General features: G+C 42.4%; 1 long non-coding RNA gene across 1 annotated transcript in view; it reads right to left on the bottom strand.

Annotated features, from left to right (window-relative positions):
* Nucleotides 1-8,500, bottom strand: part of LOC142488593 (uncharacterized) — an 85,884-nt gene extending 77,384 nt beyond the window's left edge. Inside the window, exons 1-2 of the long non-coding RNA XR_012799521.1 lie at nucleotides 8,456-8,500; nucleotides 7,861-8,002 (exon numbers count right to left, since the gene is read on the bottom strand). This is a non-coding gene — a long non-coding RNA (uncharacterized LOC142488593). The remainder of the gene's footprint in view (nucleotides 1-7,860; nucleotides 8,003-8,455) is intronic.
* Between the last annotated feature and the right edge of the window lie 413 nt (nucleotides 8,501-8,913).

Genomic DNA, 8,913 nt, shown 5'->3' on the forward strand with positions numbered 1-8,913 from the left:
CTAATCTATGTAAAACCCCCTCCCCCTATCCCCCTATTGTGTGTGTGCGTTAAGCTTCCCTGCAATCTATGTAAAAAAACCTCCCCCTATTGTGTGTGTGTGTTAAATCTGCCTGGCCTGTGTTTCTGAGTGCTGAGTGCTCTGCGTTAAAGGCCCCGATCACGTGATCGCGGCCTGTAAACCAAGCAGAGCAGAGGGATACCGGCACCCCCTAAAGGGGCCTGTATCTCGGGGGGCACGGGGTCCCCAGACCTAAAACCTGTGCGCTTCAGCTCCGGAGACCCCCTGCACATCTACACTATCAATAAAAATGTATTTCAAATGTATTTATTGTCATTTATTTATTTAGATTTATTTCTTAATTGTGCTGCTGCTGCAAGTCCTAAACTCACACCATGGGTCAAACACCCCCCTCACCCCCAATAAAAAAAATTCACGCACAGCAGCCCCACAATTAATAAATAAATCTAAATAAATAAATAAATACATGAAGAGAAATAAATATATACTGTACAGTATATACTGTATATATACTGGATATATATATACAGTATACAGTATATATAATAACAATCCCTATACAGTACATATACAGTATAAACTGTGTACAGTATATATATATACTATATATATATATATATATATATATATATATATATATATATATATATATATAGTATACAGTATATACACACAGATGATGAACCAATATACAAATACGGTACATGTAGAATGGTTATCAAAATCATACTGTCCTACAAATAACGCTTCTCTATACAGTACAGACAATAATAATAATAATCCATTTAATAATCCTAACTGATTTTACAATATAAAACATAACATTCCAATCCACACAGTACATTGCATTTACATTGTTTACTGTAAATGATGCACAGCATTAAATCTATGCACCATATACTGTACATTCTGCAAATGAATGTTAACAATATAATTGCAAGCTACTCTACCAGTAAATACTGTACAAACACTTCCAAACAAACACTTTAACCAATCAAGTAAACAAAAGTCAATATATACTGTACAGTAAGTACCAACCAGAAAACACAATTTAAAACCAAAGCTAACCCTTACAATACCAAGGATTACATCTATCTAATTGTAAAAAACCTTATACATTATACACAGCATTGTTTAAAGCCCCCTCCCCCCTAATGTTTCTGTTAAGCAGATTACACTGAAGGGAGAGAGATATAAAGGCCTAAAGCCCCTTCCCCTCTAATGTTTCTGTTAAGCAGATTACAATGAAGGGAGAGAGATATAAAGGCCTAAAGCCCCTTCCCCCCTAATGTTTCTGTTAAACAGATTACAATGAAGGGAGAGAGATATAAAGGCCTAAAGCCCCTTCCCCCCTAATGTTTCTGTTAAACAGATTACAATGAAGGGAGAGAGATATAAAGGCCTAAAGCCTTACCTGCATTGGTAAACCCTCCCTGCATTGGTAAACCCTCCCTGCATTGATGTCGTGCAGTGTATGTAAATGTGGGGAGGGGGGGGGGACCCAATGTGCATAATTTACTGTGAGGTCTAACCACCCTCACCCCCTACCCACATACTGTACCGTTACCCCCCCCCCCCCCCCCCATCCTGGCCATGGCCCCTCACGCACAGCAGCTCCACAATTAATAAATAAATCTAAATAAATAAATGACAATAAATACATTTGAAATACATTTTTATTGATAGTGTAGATGTGCAGGGGGTCTCCGGAGCTGAAGCGCACAGGTTTTAGGTCTGGGGACCCCGTGCCCCCCGAGATACAGGACCCTTTAGCGGGGTGCCGGTATCCCTCTGCTCTGCTTGGTTTACAGGCCGCGATCACGTGATCGGGGCCTTTAACGCAGAGCACTCAGCACTCAGAAACACAGGCCAGGCAGATTTAACACACACACACAATAGGGGGAGGTTTTTTTTACATAGATTGCAGGGAAGCTTAACGCACACACACAATAGGGGGATGGGGGGAGGGGTTTTTACATAGATTAGAGAGAAGGCAGGGAGTTTTAAAAGCGAGAATAGGGGGAGGGAGTTTTACATAGATTAGAGAGAAGGCAGGGAGTTTTAACACAGACATGAAAAATATGTATTGAATGTATTAATTGTTTATTATGCCTTAACCCCTTCATTGCCTTAGCGGCTATGCACATCTACACTATCAATAAAAATGTATTTCAAATGTATTTATTGTCATTTATTTATTTAGATTTATTTATTTATTTTTTGGCGGCTGCTGTGTGTGTGTGTATTTTTTTATTGTCGGTAGCGGGAGGGTGGGTGAATGGGGTATTAGCCCCAACGATGGTTGGGGAGGGCTTGCGGGGGGGGGGGGTAGCGGGAGGGCTTAACCCCTTCATGACCGTAGCGGTATTAACTGCTACGGTCGTGAAGGGGTTAAGTGCACCCGCAACCCCCCCCCTCCCGCAAGTCCTAAACTCACACCAAGGGCCAAATATCCCCCTCACCCATCCCCACTACACAATAAAGCAGGCACGGTGGGTTAAACCCTTCATTGCCTTAACGGCTATCCGCTATGGTAATGACGCAGCATTTTCTGTAATTTTAATAATATTGAGCAGGAGCAGGGGGGGTCCCTGAGTATTAATTTCTGGCTCAGGGAACCCCCTGCTCACTGTACAATATTATTAAAATACAGAAATGATGCTTCTTTACCATAGCGCATAGCCGCTAAGTTAAAGAACGAGTGTTTATTTATACTGTATATTGTATGTGTTTTATTGATACTGTACATGTGCAGAGGGTCTCCAGAGCAGAAGCGCACAGGTTTCAGGTCTGGGGACCCCTTGCCCCCCGAGATACAGGCCCCTTTAGGGGGTGCCGGTATCCCTCTGCTCTGCTTGTTTTACAGGCCGCGATCACGTGATCGGGGCCTTTAAACGCAGAGGGATACCGGCACCCCCTAAAGGGGCCTGTATCTCGGGGGGCACGGGGTCCCCAGACCTAAAACCAACGCGATTCAGCTCCGGAGACCCCCTGCACATCTACACTATCAATAAAAATGTATTTCAAATAATTTTTATTGTGCCGATGTTTGCGCAGAGAGAGAGCAGCGGATCTCTCTCTGCTGCAAACACATCACGCCTCCGCCGCCCATACAGTAGTATCATTTATGTATATGCATACAGTATACAGTACTGTATGTGTACAGTACTGTATGTTAGGGCTTATAGGGGTTGTTGTTATACAGTATATATATATATATATACTGTACAGTATATACTGTATACTGCATTACAATTCATTATAGGGGACGGCTTCACAGAGAACAGCTCGCAAGCGCCACCATGTGTATTTTCACGGCATTGCAGTATTTCAGCAAGCCGGAATAAAAAGCTTAAATCCCTGCCGGAAAAGAACGCAATGCACTCGGGCAGAAAACGATCAGAAACCTGAATACACCCGAGTATACCCGAATTCGCGGGACTAGCCGAGCTCGAATAAAGTGTGTCGCCAGTGTATGTTGGGTACATTTAAGAAGAGGATACTATCCCCTGGTAGACATTGAGCAAGACATATTAGGAGACACACAACTCTGTGTGTATCAGCTTAGTCTTACCAGGAAACATAGTTTCTCCAATATACATTTGACATTTAAGCGTTCTTATTTAGGCTTTAAAGGTTGTATGTTTGATGTTTAGTTCTAGGGAAAAGAAAAGAAATTAAGTGGAGGCGCAGTGACAAGTAAATTCAACTTTATATTCACCTATGAATACCATATAAACATAAAAAATGCACATTAATGACACTAGTGCATGGACACAAACTGAACAACCACATTGAATAAATGTAGTTCTGATAAAAAATAAAATTGATACAATGATCAGTTCAAGGAATGAACTGATAGTAATGTGTAAAAAGACAGAGATATTGCCTGTTTGGGTGGATGCTGTCTGGATTGCAGCTGTTGGCTGTCAGTTCCTGCAAAGTCCTTACTCACTGGGGTTAACACCAGATAGTTCCTGCTTCAGGGCTGGATCGGGCGTATACACTGTCGGGATTCACTTCCTCCGTGAGTAAGCGGGGGTTGTGGGTCTCCTTGGTATGCGCCGTCAGATGTACAGTCCTGTGTGTCTACAAATTGCCCCCTCCGGTTAGACTTCCACAGTCACTAGATAAGTACTAGGTAAGGACAGGCAGCAGGCTGGTCAGCCTAATCAGCAGCAGGCAGCAGGATATTCCCCTCATGGCTTCCTCTGTCACTCTGTACACTGGACTCAATGCTGGCTCCTCCTACGCGTTTCACCACGTAATGTGGCTTTGTCACTGTATCACACAAACCTATATGTTGGGTACATTTAAGAAGAGGATACTATCCCCTGGTAGACATTGAGCAAGACATATTAGGAGACACACAAGTATGTGTGTATCAGCTTAGTCTTACCAGGAGACATAGTTTCTCCAATATATATTTGACATTTAAGCGTTCTTATTTAGGTTTTAATCGTTGTATGTTTGATGTTTAGTTCTAATTTCAAATAAAATGTAATTGTTTTTGTACTAGTAGAGGTAGTGTAGTGTGCATCTCAAAGGGTTATTTTTCTCTTTCATGTTGCCCCCCTGATTAATCCCCACATATCCCCCACCCCCTCCCATTAAGCCCCACACTGCTGAGCATATTGTGTGTTCCTTAGGGATGGGAGAACGAGATAGAGAGAGAAGAGAGAGAGAAGAGAGAGAGAGACTTTTGAAAACTCTTTATTATACTAAAAAAGTTTAAATATAAAACACTTACCAGGAATATAAAATACATATAAAATGTCAACTCGTCATCTTCACCAAGACTACAAACAGCATCTCTCACACACCATTTCTTAACAAACATTTGAAAATTACTATACATTGCATAAAAACGACAACCAATCCGAATTCTGGACACAAACCAAAATTCGGAAAATACAAAGAGCATTTATAAGTCCAACACCAAACTGTTTTTTATTTCTAGATTTTAAGATTGCAAGCTTTGCCTGACCAATCAAGAAATTTGCCAGGCAAATTAAAAAACTCCTTTTAGAGGTCTACCGTACACCCATAATGAACACTTGTTTAGAAAAAGGTAGATGCAAACTAAAAAACTAACTCTCACATAAATCATAAATAGGTTGTAATCTGGCACAGTCACAAAATAAAGGAAAAACAGTTTCAGGAGCTGCACAAAATGGACAATCGGTAAAGACACTAGAATCAATATGATGTACAAAAGAGTTGGTTGCAATAATACCATGTAACAAACACCACTGCAAATCCCCCGATCTCGTTGGGATTGGCAACTTGTACAAAAGGGAATAGGGAACAATCCCCTAACTGGTGCTACAAACGTCACTATGTGGTATAGCAATATGTTAGGCAAATCCGGAATCCATGTAACATGAAATAACAAATCAATCCAGGTGCACAATGAGGTGTGTAAATGAAGGCAATCTCACTCCTATTAAAGCCCCATAAGGTAACACCAGTAGGGGGGTCTAACTGTGCTAAGAAGGGCAAGTGAAGGAAAATCAACACTTACCCTGTGTGAAAGCACATGCCTCTGCCCGGCGGCCTGGACGGCTGGAGTGATATGAGAAGCACACTGGCAACCAAAGGAAGTTACTTGTAAATAAATAAATAAACTCACGAAGTCAGCTGGATCCCAATGAGGCGTGCTTCAGTCCAGGAAGGTGCAGCAAAAGTTCAATAGAAGGGACTGATCACAGCAAGTGATAGGGCTGGAGGCAGGTAACCAATAAAAAGTATTTATTTAATAAACAGCATAACAGCAGACAGATTCAGGGTCCTCTGACGCGTTTCTCGCCCAACAGGCGCTTTATCAAAGAGTAACCCAGCTTGTGAACAGGGCTCTATAAGTAGCAGACAACCCACTGAACCAGGTGTGCTCATATCAAAATCAACCATGTCATAGAAGTAAAAGACAGGTAATGGACTACGGAAGCCCAGATAAGACAGAGCACAAAGTCAGGGGGTCTGTTATGTAAGTAGAAACAAATATATGATGTGATCAAATAACTAAAAACATGTGCAATAAAAACAAACATAAGAAAACATATATTACATAGAAATTAATGAAAAGATAAAAAATAAGGAGATAATAAATGAATTAATTGAAACAAACACAAGCAGAAAAAGGGAAACATGAATGTATCATTGAAAGTCTAAGAAAGAATAAAATGAATAGAGAAAATGATTCTATTATAATCTATAGCACGAAACATATTGGTAGGGTAATGCCTTGCTCTTTTTCCTTCCATGACTATTAAACCCTTTTATGGATAACGCACTTTCCTCCTAATTCTTGGAATATTCTGGTTGTGCTCTGCATTTCTCTCTCCTATTGCATTCTATCTCCACGGACGGAGGCACACCTTGAAGGTCTGACGGGATTAACATGGACGCTGCAGCAGATTTGTGAGTTTTTCCTGTTTGCTACATGGTTATATCAATTTAAGAAGGGATTAGGGTATTATCTATTGGGGTGATTATTAGCCTTTGGGTTCCTGGACAACTTGAGTGCCACTTATGCTGGTTTACCAACTAGGATACCACACCCAGTACCCTCCCTACAATCAGGATCACATCCCAGACCTTACACAGGAATTACTCTCATTATCTCATTATTACTACAACTGTATACGGTTCTTAGCACCACGCATTATACTCCCATCTCTAACTGTAGCAGTGTGTTGAGCCACAAATGTTTTCTGATTTCAAGGATTTCTGTTTCCAAGTCAGACATTGTCTGATTAAGAGAGGCTGTAGCATTACTAGTATATTGTTGGCAAAAAAATCTAACCTTTATTTTACCTATATCCCACCACTGCCTAAGTGTCTCAAAATCATTCTTTTGTGTAATCCAATGATCCCAAAAGAATGTAAAATGATTAACAAATGGTGTGTCTTCTAAAAGCTTAATTTTAAAATGCCAATAAGAACTTGTATGGTTTAAGGTTACTAGAGAAACATTACAGCAAGCCATACGATGATCAGAAAAACTGGTTGGTGTAATTCTACATCCACTCACCCTGTTTAAAAACTGGCAAGTAACATACTCACGGTCAAGTCTTGCCATGGAAACATGATTACAATTAACTTTTAACCAAGTATATTGTTTAGCACCAGGATTCACATTTCTTCAAGTATCAACAAGAGAAAACCTTTGCAAAAAAAGAGATTAGCTCTCTGGAGGACTGAGGGTGTGGCTCTCCATGGTTCCTGTCTATCATAGGATTCTCTGTGGAGTTAAAATCTCCAGATACAATATTGACCTCATCCTGTTTACAAGTAGATACTACATCACTCAAAATCTGCATAAAAAACAACATGATCTCTCCCAGTTACTGGTGCATAAATATTAATACAAATGAAAGCTGTGTCCCCTATGGTAGTGTAGCCCTTTTTCTGAACCCTCCCAAAGGAACTACTGGTTCCAGGAGATCTGAGCCTCCGCTAGCTGGGAGCCTGGGGTAACACTCATACACTTACTTAGCGCAGTGCCTCCACTCACCCAGGATCCCCGTGATGTGAGATTCCCCTGGGCAAGAAATACATACACACACATGTAATGCAAACAATTTTACTGTATTAACGATAATGCAGAGTAACCTTATCACTCTATAATGCAACAGGTAACCTTAGTGGCCCAGCCACTCTCATCAGGAGTAACGTCTCCGTCACCTCACCGCGTGCCCCACACACCGTGTCCATGTATGATACTATATGGTATAGGCTCAGTCTTGTAACCATTCACTCAGTGCTCCTACAAAGAGTTTAGCCTAAGGCGGGATCAGCGCCTGATGACCGGTGTTGGTGCACGTGATGATATAGTACCTGCCAAGCCCTCCAGTGCTCGGATCTGCAACTGCTTCACAAAGGATCCGTTGAGTTCCGGCCCGACATCCAGGATCCACCATCCGGGAAGACCCCACCAAGATGGCCTCTGCAGCCGCAACGACGAGCAGCACCCAACCATCTGCATGGGTGCACAGCGTCAATGGAGTCCCTATCTGACTCCGTGAACTAACGTGACACTCGCTATACTATAGGCCGCCCCTACAGCACAGCAACCTTGAATGGCTTTAGGGGAAACTCCTAGGGCCTACGGGGTAACCTATCCTATGCAAGCGGGTCACTGACCCCCTGCTCTCACACTACCTCTCCCGTACCCACCCGGGTCCCCTCTGGCTAACTTCTCCCTAACCTCTGCAGCAAACACACTGCACACACACTCAACCTGCAGCAACCCACTGCACTGCACACACTGTGCCTACTTGTCAGCGCTCACAGCACTACCAGCGTGACACTGACAAGACTGCACCCTCACACACCTAAGGGCAGAGTCCCTAACCTATGGACCCTCCCTCAGTACCTACCCCCTACCCTGGTGGGGATTGGGGCCTGCCTGAGATCTGGGGAATTACCTTACCTGGTGTAGGAGCCACTTGCTCCCTACCCCCTTCCTTCCCCTTCCTGCTCCCAGCTTCAACTGCCGTTCCTAAGCCCGCGAATTGTATCTCTTTCTCCCTGCCTGAGAATCCTGGCCTCTCATTGGTTCTTCACATCAGGTGACTGCCCAGGAGCTCATGGGAGTTGTAGTTTCTCCACGGAGCCTCTCTGACTTAATCTGCACAGACACACAGCTCAGTATTGCATCAGCCACTGCAACACTGTTGTAGACACCCCACATGCCTCTCACTGAACAGAATCAAACACCAACTGAACACACACTGAACACACATATGAGGTTCCTACCACATCCTTACAGTAGCATTTACCTTCAGTAAACATCCCTTTATAATCTCATTGCTAGAAACATTGCATTTTAGCACACCTGTGGCAAATAAAACAGCACTTGTATTTGTACAGTACCATGACTGAAAACAA

Source organism: Ascaphus truei, chromosome 2 (assembly GCF_040206685.1).
Source record: "Ascaphus truei isolate aAscTru1 chromosome 2, aAscTru1.hap1, whole genome shotgun sequence".
In the NCBI taxonomy this organism is placed as follows: domain Eukaryota; kingdom Metazoa; phylum Chordata; class Amphibia; order Anura; family Ascaphidae; genus Ascaphus; species Ascaphus truei.